The sequence below is a fragment of the Ceratotherium simum genome, chromosome 35, assembly GCF_057802395.1.
Source record: "Ceratotherium simum simum isolate JZ-2026a chromosome 35, ASM5780239v1, whole genome shotgun sequence".
NCBI classification, from domain to species: domain Eukaryota; kingdom Metazoa; phylum Chordata; class Mammalia; order Perissodactyla; family Rhinocerotidae; genus Ceratotherium; species Ceratotherium simum.
In genome coordinates, this window is record NC_141934.1 from 380,060 (window position 1) to 392,870 (window position 12,811).

At 39.3% G+C, this 12,811-nt stretch overlaps 1 protein-coding gene across 2 annotated transcripts in view; it reads right to left on the reverse strand.

Moving 5' to 3' along the window:
* Positions 1 to 12,811, reverse strand: part of DGCR8 (DGCR8 microprocessor complex subunit) — a 45,999-nt gene that overhangs the window by 17,779 nt on the left and 15,409 nt on the right. The gene's annotated exons all lie outside the window — the stretch shown is intronic.

Sequence of the window (12,811 nt, forward strand, 5' to 3'; positions counted from 1 at the left end):
GAACATAAAAAAAATAATGAAAAAAAAAAAGAACAGAGCCTGAGAGACCTGTGGGATACCATGAAGTGTACCAATTTACATATAATGGGAGTCCCAGAAAGAGAGGAAACATATAAAAGGGCAAAAAGAATATTTGAGGAAATAATGGCTGAAACTTCCAGAGGATGAAAAACATTAATCTACATATCCAGGAAGCTGAACAAACTCCAAAAAGAATCAAGCAAAGAAATCCACACATAGACATCTCTGTCAAAGGCCAAAGACAGAATCGTGAAAGTAGTAAGAGAAGCCATTCATCATTAAAGCAATCCTCAGTCAGATTAACAACTGACTTCTCATTCCTTATAGAGGCCAAAAGGTGGGAGGATGACATAGTCCAATTATGCAGAAAAAGAATGTCAACCAAGAATTCTGTTTCCAGCAAAACTATGCTTCAAAAATGAAGGAGATATTAAGAGGGCCGGCCCCGTGGCTTATTGGTTAAGTATGCGCGCTCCGCTGCTGGCGGCCCGGGTTCGGATCCCGGGCGTGCACCGATGCACCGCTTCTACAGCCATGCTGAGGCTGCGTCCCACTTACAGCAACTAGAAAGATGTGCAGCTATGACATACAACTATCTACTAGGGCTTTGGGGGAAAATAAATAAATAAATAAAATTAAAAAAAAAAAAAAAAGGAGAAATTAAGATATTCCCAGATAAAGAAAAACTGAGAGAATCCATTGCTAGTAGATCTGACCTACAAGAAATACCAAAGGGCCTTTAGGCCCTGAAATAAAAGGACACTATAGACTGTAACTCAAACACATACGACGAACTAAGAGCACTGCAAAAGGCTAAGGTAACTACATTGGTAAATAAAAGGCAATAGAAATGCATTCTGCTTGTAACTCCTTTTTTCTCCTGAGTTAAAAGACAACTACATAGAGCAATAATTATAAATCTATGTTGATGGACACACAACACATAAAGATGTAATTTGTGATAATAACAGCATAAAGAGGGGGATAAACAGAGGAGTGACGTCGGCATCTCGGCAGAGTAAGCTCTCCCATAGACTCTCCCCGCTAAGATACAACAAAAAGGACATTCATGTACCAACAGAAGACATTCACACAACACAAAAGACATCTGAGAGACCCACGCAGCGATACGTCTGAAGGTGGAGGTCATGGAACCCCTGGAAGCAAGTGGAAGGAGGTAAGGAGAATTCCTCTCCTTCCCAAACAGCAGTGACCCCGTGACTGCACAGCTCTCAGAGAGGGGGGAGGGGGCAGCCCTCTATGAAAAAACTGTTGCTCTCCAAGTTCCCTCACAGCCAATAGGAAACCCCCACAAAGAGGTGACTGAACTGTTGCAGGGGTGTCTTCATCAAGCTAGCACTCCAGGAGAGCAGACAGCGAGGGAAGAGCGAGAAAACCCCAGGATCAGGCAGGTGAAAGAGAGCGCCCCTCCCCCTACCCAGCACTGCAGCACAGCCAGTCGGCCAGCACGCCCGAGGATCACGGCGAGCCCAGAACACACAGCTCTTGACCCCTACCAGTGGTGGCAGATGGAAGCCACAACCACATACTATCCTTATGCAAAGACACAAATCCACACCATCAAACAGTATGAAGAACTATATAAATACTCCAGACCAGAAGGAAAATGACAGGACCCAGAAATCAATCCTGAAGGCACAGAAATTTATACTCTAAATGACAGAGAATTCAAAATAGCTATCATAAAAAAGCTCAACGAGTTACAAGAAAATACAGATAGTTCAATGAAATCAGTAACTTCTTCACAAGAGATTGAAACTATAAAGAAAAACCAATCAGAAATGTTGGAGATGAAAAAAACAATGGAGGAGATAATGAAAAATGTTTAGTCTTTAAATAACAAACCTGACAATACGGAGGATAGAATTAGCAATCTAGAGGACAGGAATGCATAAATGCTCTAGATGGAGGAGGAGAGAGACCTAAGACTAAAACGTAATGAAGAAATTCTCCAAGAAATATCCAAATCAATTAGGATATGCAAGATGAGTATTATAGGTATTCCAGAAGGTGAAGAGAGGGAAAAAGGAGCAGAGAGCTTGTTCAAAGAAATAATAGCTGAGAACTTCCCAAACCTGGAGAAGGAGCTGGAAATACAAGTGAATGAAGCCAACAGATCTCCTAACTATATCAACATAGAAAGACCCTCTCCAAGGCATATAGTAGTAAAGCTGGCAAAAGTCAATTACAAAAATATTAAGGGCAACAGTGCAGAAGGAAATAATGTACAAAGGAACTCCTATCAGGCTTTCAGCAGATTTCTCAGCAGAAACCTTACAGGCTAGGAGAGAGTGGAAAGATACATTCAAAATTCTGCATGACAAAAACTTTCAGCCAAGAATACTCTATCCAGTAAAAATATCCTTCAGATATGATAGAGAAATAAAAACTTTCCCAGCTAAACAAAAGCTAAGGGAGTTCATTGCACAAGATCCCTAATACAAGAAATGCTCAAGAAGGCCCTCATACCTTAAAAAAAAAGAGAAAGGGGATACAAAGCCTTGAGCAAGGAAATAAATAGGTAGACGAAATCATAAAAATTGCAGCTCTCTATCAGAACAGGTTAGCAAACATTTAATTATAACATCAAAGATAAAGAAGGAAAACAGCAAAAATAAATATAATCCTGTAATTTTAACCACAAACTCACAAGACAAATGGAGTAAGTTGTGACAATAATAACTTAGAAGGGGAGGAGGAAAGGGGTGGAATTGGCTTAGCCTAAGGAAATGAGGCCATCAAAAAATGGCCTATCTCATCTATGAGATCTTTTATACAAACCTCATGGTAACCACTAAACAAATAATCAGAACAGAGACACATATGATAAATAAAGAGAAAACTAAGAAAACCATCATACAGAACTACTAAACAGAATTGGTAGTCCGAAACACACATGACAAGAAACAAAGGAAATGCAGAAGACCCGGAAAACAAGCAATAAAATAGCAGCATTAAGCTCTCATACATCAATAATCACTATAAATGTAAATGGATTGAATTCTCCAATCAGAAGACACAGACTGGCTGGATGGATTAAAAAACAAGACCCAAAAATATGCTGCCTCCAGGAAACACATCTCAGCTCTAAAGACAAACACAGGCTCAGAGTGAAGCGGGGGAAGATGATACTCCAAGCAAACGGCAAGCAAAAGAAAGCAGGTGTTGCCATACTTGTATCAGACAAAGCAGACTTCAAGATAAAAATGGCAGTGAGAGACCAAGAGGGGCACTATATAATGATAAAAGGGACATTCCATCAAGAGGACATAACGTTTATGAATATATATGCACCTAACACAGGAGCACCAAAGTATATAAAGCAACTATTAACAGACCTAAAGGGAGAAATTAACAGCAACACGATAACAGTAGGGGACCTCAACACCCCGAAAGTCAACAAGGGAATAGCGGACTTAAATGAAAAACTAGACCAGATGGCCTTAATAGATATACATAGAACACTCCATTCAAAAACAGTAGAATACACATTTTTCTCAAGGGTACACAGAACATTCTCAAAGATAGACCATGTGTTGGGAAACAAGAGAAACCTCAATAAATTCAAGAAGATTGAAATCATACAGGGGGCCGGCCCAGTGGAGCAAGCGGTTAGGTGCGCGCGCCCCGGTGCATCGGCCTGGGGTTTGCCAGTTCGAATCCTGGGCGCGCACCGACGCACTGCTCGGCAAGCCATGCTGTGGTGGCGTCCCATATAGAGTGGAGGAGGATGGGCACGGATGTTAGCCCAGGGCCAGTCTTCCTTAGCAAAAAGAAGAGGAGGATTGGCAGATGTTAGCACAGGGCTGATCTTCCTCACCAAAAAAAAAAAAGGGGGGGGCCGGCCCGGTGGCGCAAGAGGTTAAGTGCGCGTGCTCCACTGCGGCGGCCTGGGGTTTGCTGGTTCAGACCCTGGGCACACACTGACACACCACTTGTCGAGCCATGCTGTGGCGGCATCCCATATAAAGTAGAGGAAGATGGGCATGGATCTTCCTCAGCAAAAAAAGAGGAGGATTGGCAGATGTTAGCTCAGGGCCAATCTTCCTCACAAAGAAAAAAAAAAGAAAAGAAATCATATCAAGCACCTTTTCCAACAACAATCCTACGAAACTAGAACTCAACTACAAAAAGAAAGCTGGGAACGTCACAAATAAGTGGAGGCTAAATAACATGATACTGAACAACCAATGCATCAATGAAGAAATCAAAGAAGAAATCAAAAAATACCTAGAGACATGAGACCTGAAACTATAAAACTCATAGAAGAAAATATAGGCAACACACTATTTGACATTGGTCATAAAGGAATCTTTTCAGATGACATGCCTACACAGACTAGGGAAACTATAAAGAAAAAATAAACAAGTAGGACTTTATCAGATTAAAGAGCTTCTATAAGACAAACGAAACCAGAATCAAGATGAACAGACAACCCACCAGCTGGGAGAGAATATTTGCAAAACATACATCTGACAAGCAGTTAATCTCCATAATATATAAAGAACTCACACAACTGAACAACAAAAAAACAAACAACCTGATCAAAAAATGGGCAGAGGAAATGAACAGACACTTCTTCAAAGAAGATATACAGATGCCCAATAGGCATATGAAAAGATGCTCAACATCACTAATCATCAGGGAAATGCAAATCAAAACAACACTAAGATATCACCTCACGCCCGTTAGAATGGCTATAATCACCAAGACAAAAAGCAACAAACGCTGGAGAGGCTGTGGAGAAATGGGAACCCTAATCCACTGCTGGTGGGAATGCAAACTGGTGCAGCCTCTATGGAAAACGGTATGGAGATTCCCCAAAGAATTAAAAATAGAGATGCCCTATGACCCAGCCATCCCACTACTGGGAATCTATCCAACAAACCTGAAATCAACAATCCAAAGAGGCTTATGCACCCCTATGTTCATTGCAGCATTATTCACCAGAGCCAAGAAGTGGAAGCAACCTAAGTGTCCCTCGACTGACGACTGGATTAAGAAAATGTGGTATATAGGGCCGGCCCCATGGCTTAGTGGTTAAGTGTACGCGCTCTGCTGCCGGCGGCCCGGGTTAGGATCCCGGGTGCGCACCAACGCACCGCTCCTCCGGCCATGCTGAGGTCGCGTCCCACGTACAGCAGCTAGAAGGATGTGTAGCTATAACAGACAACTATCTACTGGGGCTTTGGGGGAAAAATAAATAAATAAAATCTTAAAAAAAAAAAAAAGTGTGGTATATATATACAATGGAATACTACTCAGCCATTAAAAAAGACAAAACCATCCCATTTGCAACAACATGGATGGGCCTGGAGCGTATTATGTTAAGTGAAATAAGCCAGAAAGAGAAAGACAAACACTGTATGATCTCACTCATATGTGGAATATAAACCAACACATGGACAGAGAAAACTGTATTGTGGTTACCAGGGGCAAGGGGGGCGGGGGGGGGGCACAAGGGGCAAAGGGAGTCATATATATGGTGATGGACAAACAAAAATGTACAACCCAAAATTTCCCAATGTTAAAAACTATTAAAACATCAATTAAAAAAACCAAAAAAAACACACAAAAAACACACACACACAAAAAAAGGCACACAGGTCTGGTGACAGATGGCAATTAGACTTTGGGTAGTGAACATGACGCAGTCTACATGGAAGCCGAAATATAACAATGTACACCTGAAATTTATATATAATGTTATAAACCAATAGTACCTCAAAAATTAAATAAAAATTATTGTTTAAAAAAAAAAATACCTGGAGACAAATGAATATGAAAATACATCATACCAACTTCTACAGGATGCAGCAAAAGTGGTTCTAAGAGGTGAAGTCATAGCAATACAGGCCCACCTCAACAAACAACAAAAATCTCAAATAAATAATCTTAAACTACACCTAATAGAACTAGAGAAAGAAGAACAAACAAAGCCTAAGTCAGCAGAAGGAGGGAAATAATAAAAATTAGAGCAGAAGTAAATGAAATAGAGACCAAAAAAAAAAACAAAACAAAACAGTAGAAAGGATCAATGAAACTAAGAGCTGGTTCTTTGACAAGATAAACAAAATTGACAAACCCTTAGCCTGACTCAGTAAGAAAAAAAGAGAGAAGGCTCAAATAAAACTAGAAATGAAAGAGGAGAAATTACAACAGATATCACAGAAATACAAAGGATTATAAGAGAATACTATGAAAAACTATATGCCAACAAATTGGATAACCTAGAAGAAATGGATAAATTCTTAGACTCATACACCTTCCCAAAACTGAATCAAGAAGAAATAGAGAATATGAATAGACCAATCATGAGGAAAGAGATTGAAACAGTAATCAAAAACTTCCCAAAAAACAAATTCCAAGACCAGATGGCTTCTCTGGAGAATTCTACCAAATATTCAAAGATTCGATACCTATCCTTCTCAAACTATTTCAAAAAATTGAAGAAGATGGAATGGTTCCTAACACATTCTATGAGGCCAATATCACCCTGATACCAAAACAAGAAAAGGACAACACAAACAAGGAAAATTATAGGCCAATATGGCTGATGAACATAGATGCAAAAATCCTCAACAAAATATTGGCAAACTGAATACAGCAATACATTAAAAGGATCATACACCTTGAGCAAGTGGGACTTATATCAGGGACGCAGGGATAGTTCAACATCCACAAGTCAATCAATGTGATCCACCACATTAAGAAAATGAGGAATAAAAACCACATGATCATCTCAATAGATGCAGAGAAAGCATGTGACAAGATCCAACATCCACTCATGATAAAAACTCTCAATAAAATGGGTATAGAAGGAAAGTACCTCAACATAATAAAGGCCATATATGACAAACCCACAGCCAACATCATACTTAACTGTGAAAAACTGAAAGCCATCCCTCTGATAACAGGAACAAGACAAGGGTGCCCACTTTCTCCACTCCTATTCAACATAGTACTGTAAGTTTTGACCAGAGCAATTAGGCAAGAAAAAGAAATAAAAGGGATCCAAATTGGAAAGGAAGAAGTGAAACTAGCACTGTTTGCAGATGACATGATTCTATATATAGAAAACCCTAAAGAATCCACCAGAAAAGTATCAGAAATAATCAACAACCACAACAAAGTTGCAAGGTATAAAATCAACTTACAAAAATCAGTTGCATTTCTATAGCCTAATAACGAACTAGCAGAAAGAGAAGTCAAAAATACAATCCCATATGCAATTGCAACAAAAGAATAAATATCTAGGAATAAATTTAACCAAGGAGGTGAAAGACCCATACGCTGAAAACTATAAGACATTATTGGAAGAAATCGAAGACGACACAAAAAAAGGAAAGATAGTCCATGCTCATGGACTGGAAGATAAACAAAGTTAAAATGTCCATACTACCTAAAGCAATCTACAGATTCAATGCAATCCCAAGGACATTCTTCACGGAGATAGAACAAAGAATCCTAAAATTTATATGGAACGACAAAAGACCCTGAATAGCCAAAGTAATCCTGAGCTGGAGACATCACAATCCCTGACTTCAAAATATACTACAAAGCTATAGTAACCAAAACAGAATGGTACTGGCACAAAAACAGACACACAGATCAATGGAACAGAACTGAAAGCCCAGAAATAAAAACACACATCTGCGGACAGCTAATCTTCAACAAAGGAGCTAAGGACATACCATGGAGAAAGGAATGTCTCTTCAACAAATGGGTTTGGGAAAACTGGACAGCCACACGCAAAAGAATGCAAGTAGACCATTATCTTTTGCCATACACAAAAATTAACTCAACACGGATCAAAGACTTGAAGGTCAGACCTGAAACCATAAAACTCCTAGAAGAAAACATAGGCAGTACACTCTTTGACATCAGTCTTAGAAGAATCTTTTTGAATACCATGTCTACTCGGACAAGGGGAACAAAAGAAAAAATAAGTAGGACTTCATCAGACTAAAGGGCTTCTGCAAGGCAATGGAAACCAGGAACAAAAGGAAAAGACAACCCACAAACTGGGAGAAAATATTTGCAGATCACATATCCAACAAGGGGTTAATCTCCATAATACACAAAGAACTCACACAACTGAAGAACAAAAAAACAAACAACCCAATCAAAAAATGGGCAGAGGAAATGAACAGACATTTTTCCAAAGAAAATATACAGATGGCCAACAGGCACATTGAAAAGATGTTCAACATCACTAATCATCAGGGAAATGCAAATCAAAACTACACTAAGATATCACCTTACACCCATTAGAATGGCTATAACCACCAAGACAAAAAATACCAAATGTTGGAGAGGTTGTGGAGAAAAGGGCATCCTCATACACTGCTGGTGGGAATGCAAACTGGTGCAGCCTCTATGGAAAACGGTATGGAGATTTCTCAAAAAATTAAAAATAGAAATACCTTATGATCCAGCTATCCCACTACTGGCTATTTATCCAAAGAACTTGAAATCAACAATTCAGAGAGACTTATGCACCCCTATGTTCACTGCAGCATCATTCACTATAGCCAAGAAGTGGAACCAACTCAAGTGTCCATCCACTGATGTTTGGATAAAGAAGATGTGGTATATAGATACAATGGAATACTACTCAGCCAGAAAAAAAGACAAAATCGTCCCATTTGCAACGACATGGATGGATCTTGAGAGCATGTTAAGCAAAATAAGCCAGACAGAGAAAGGCAAACACCGTATGATTTCACACATATGTAGAAGATAAACTAACACACGGACAGAGAGAAGAGATTAGTGGTTACCAGAGGGAAGGCGGTTGGGGGGTGGGCACAAGGGGTGAAGGGGTGCATTTATACGGTGACTAACAAATAATAATGTACAACTGAAATTTCATTATGTTATAAACTATTATGACCTCAATAAAAAATAAAAAAAAAAAAAGATGGGGATAAACAGAACTATAGGAGCAAAGTTTTTGAATACAACTGAAATCAGTAAGTATTATTCCAAACTAGATTGTTTTCATTTTAGATGTTACTGGAACTCCCTAAGACAACCACTGAGAAAATAACTAAAAAATATATATTAAAAGAAACAAAAGAATTAAAATGGTACATTAGACAGTATCTATTTAACACAAAGAAGGCAGTAATGGAGGAACGGAGGAAAAAAAAAGACAGAAAGCAAATAATACATAAATTCTCTCTTATCAGTAATTACATTAAATTTAAATCAGCTAAGCCCTCTGATCAAAAGGCAGAAATTGGCAGAATAGATAAAAACAAAATCCAACTATATGCTGTGTATAAAAGACACAGTTTAGAGTGAAACAACAAATAGGTTAAAAATAAAAGGATGGAAAGATTTATCATGCAAACAGTAAGGGAGAGCAGGAGTGACTATATCAGATAAAACTGACTCTAAGACAAAAATTGTTACTAGAAATAAAGAAAGATTTTATAATGACAAAAGAGTCTATACGTCAACATGACGTAACTATTATAAACATTAAATAGAAACCATGTCTACTGTCAACACTGCTGACACCAAATGTGTGGGTTTTCTACACCAAGCAATTCTGACACTAGCTGCCAGGAGTTAGAGCAGACCGCCCCCGGGTAAGGGCTCAGTCCTACAAGCCTGCTGCCACTACTCCAGATGGCAATCGCAAGTCCAGGTTGTCACCTGTGCTTCTGACCAAGCAGCTATATATATGGAGCTTCCCACAACCCCCTCCTCAGTTCAGTAATTTGCTAGAACAGCTCACAGAACTCAGGAAAACAGTTTACTTACTAGATCACCAGTTTATTATAAAAGACTATAACTCAGAAACAGCCAGATGGACAAGATGCATAAGGCAAAGTATAAGGGAAGGCGTGTGGAGCTGCTATGCCCAAAGCGTGCCACCCTCCTAGCACCTCCATGTGTTCACCAACCCCGAAGCTCTCTGAATGCCTTCACTTAGGGTTTTTTACGGAGGCTTCACTACATAGGCATGACTGATTACATCACTGACCATTAGTGATTAGTTCGAGCTCCAGCACCTCTCCCCTCCCTGGACATTGGGGGAGGGGGGTGAAAAGTGGGGCTGAAAGTTCCAACCCTCTAATTACACGGTAGGTTCCTCTTAAAGGCAGCCCCCCCCATCCTTAGGGTTCCAAAAGTCACTTCATTAACATAAACTCAGGTGTGGTCGAAAGGGGTGTGTGAGAATAAGAAAAGATGTTCCATTCACCTTTATCAACCTGGAGCTATTTCAAGAACTGGGGACAAAAACCAAAAATTAATTTATCATATACCATTAGCAGCTCTGTGCCAGGAACCAAGGACAAAGACCAAACACACATTTCCTGTTATATCACAACATCACAAACATACAGTACCTAACAATGGCAGCCCCAAAACACATGAAGCATAAACTGACAGAAATGAGGAGAGAAATAAACAATGCAGCAATAATATGTGGAGACTTCAATACCCACTCTCAGTGATGGATAGAAGTACTAGGCCAATGAACAACCAACACTGCACACCAACTAGACCTAATCGACATCTGGTCCATTCTACCCAGTAACAGCAGATTATACATTCTGAAGTATACACGGAACATTCTCCAGGACAAACCATATGTTAGGTCATAAAACAAGCCTCAATAAATTTAAAAGGATTGATTGAAATCACAGAAACTATGTTTTCAAACCAAAATGGAATTAAATGAAAAATCAATAACAATGAAATTTGGGAAATTCGCAAATATATTAAAAGTAAACAGTCTTAAAATAACCAATGGTTCAAAGAAGAAATCACAAGGGAAATTAGAAAAATACTTTGAGATGAATGAAAACAAAAACACAACACACTAAAGTTTGTGGGATGCAGTTAAAGTGGTTCACAGAGGAAAACATATAGCTGTAAATTCCATATTTAAAAAGAAGACCTCAGATCAATACCCGAACCTTAAGACACTAGAAAAGAACGAACTAAACTCAAGGCTGGCAGAAGAAAGGAAATAATAAAGGCTAGAGCAGAAATAAACTGGGGCCGGCCCGGTGGCATAGCAGTTAAGTTCACGTGCTCCACTTCGGCAGCCCAGGGTTTGCCGTTTCGGATCCTGGGTGCAGACCTACTCACCGCTCATCAAGCCATGCTGAAGCAGTGTCCCACATAGAAGAACTAGAAGGACCTAAAACTAGGATATACAACTATGCACTGGGGCTTTGAGGAGAAAAAAGAAAAAGAGGAAGATTGGCAACAGATGTTAGTGCAGGGCCAATCGGAAGGGAAGGAAGGGAAGGAAGGGAAGGAAGGGAAGGAAGGGAAGGAAGGGAACTAGGATATACAACTATGCACTGGGGCTTTGAGGAGAAAAAAGAAAAAGAGGAAGATTGGCAACAGATGTTAGTGCAGGGCCAATCGGAAGGAAGGGAAGGAAGGGAAGGAAGGGAAGGAAGGGAAGGAAGGGAAGGAAGGGAAGGAAGGGAAGGAAGGGAAGGAAGGGAAGGAAGGAAGGAAGAAAGAAAGAAAGAAAGAAATGAAATCGAGAATAAAAAACCAATAGGAAAACCCAACAAAACCAGAAGTTGGATCTTTGAAAAGATCAACATGGACAAAACTTTAGACCGACCAAGAGAAAAGAGAGATTCAAACTACTAAAATTAGGAATGAAAGCAGGGACATTGCCACCTTACCAAAATAAAAAGGATTATAAGGGAATACTACGAACAAATGTATGCCAATGAATTAGATAACCTAGATCAAATGGAAAAATTCCTAGGAAGACAAAAAGTCCCAAAACTGGCTCAAGAAGGAAAAGAAAATCTGAATATAGTCATGCACCACATAGCAACGTTTTGGTCAACAACGGACCACATATACAACAGGGGTCCCATCAGATTAGTCCCATATAGCCTAGGTGAGTAGTCAGCTATACCATTTACGTTTGTGTAAGTGCACTCTGTGATGTTCACACAATGGAATCACCTAAGGACATGTTCCACAGAACATGTCCCAGTCGTTAAGTGATGCATACCTGTAGATGTATAACAAGTAAAAAGACAGAATTAGTAATTAAATAACTTCAAATAAAGAAAAGTCTAGGCCCAGAAGGTTTCACTGGTGAATTCTATCAAGTATTTAAAAAATCAATACCAATCTTTCACAAACTATTCCACACAATGGAAGAGGAAGGAACACTTTCCAACTCATTCTATGAGGCCAGTATCAATTCAATACCAACATCAGACAAAGATATCACAAGAAAAGAAAACTACATAGTATCCCTTAAAAATATATCTACAAAAGTCCTTAAGACAACACTAGGAAATGAAATCCAGCAACACATCAAAATGATTACACACCATGACCAAGTGGGATTTATCCCACGAAGGCAAGGTTGGTTTAACATTCAAAAATCAATGTATTATACCACCTTCTTAGCAAAGTAAAAGACAAAAACCACACGATCATTTCAACAGAAGCAGAAAAAACTTGACAAAATTCAACATCATTCCTGACAAAAACTCTCAGTAACCCAGGAGTAGAAGGAAACTTTCTGAATCTGATAAAACCCATGGCTAATACACCATGCTAACTGAAAGAAGTCACAAAGGACCACATGTTGTATGAATCCATTGATATGAAATGTCCAAAACTGGCAAATCCACAGAAACAGAAAGTAGATTAGTGGTTGCCAGGCGGTGAGGGGATGGGGGACAGGGAGAATTGGGAGTGACTGCTCATGGGTACAAGGTTTCTTTTTGGAGTGATGAAAATATTCTAAGATTAGATT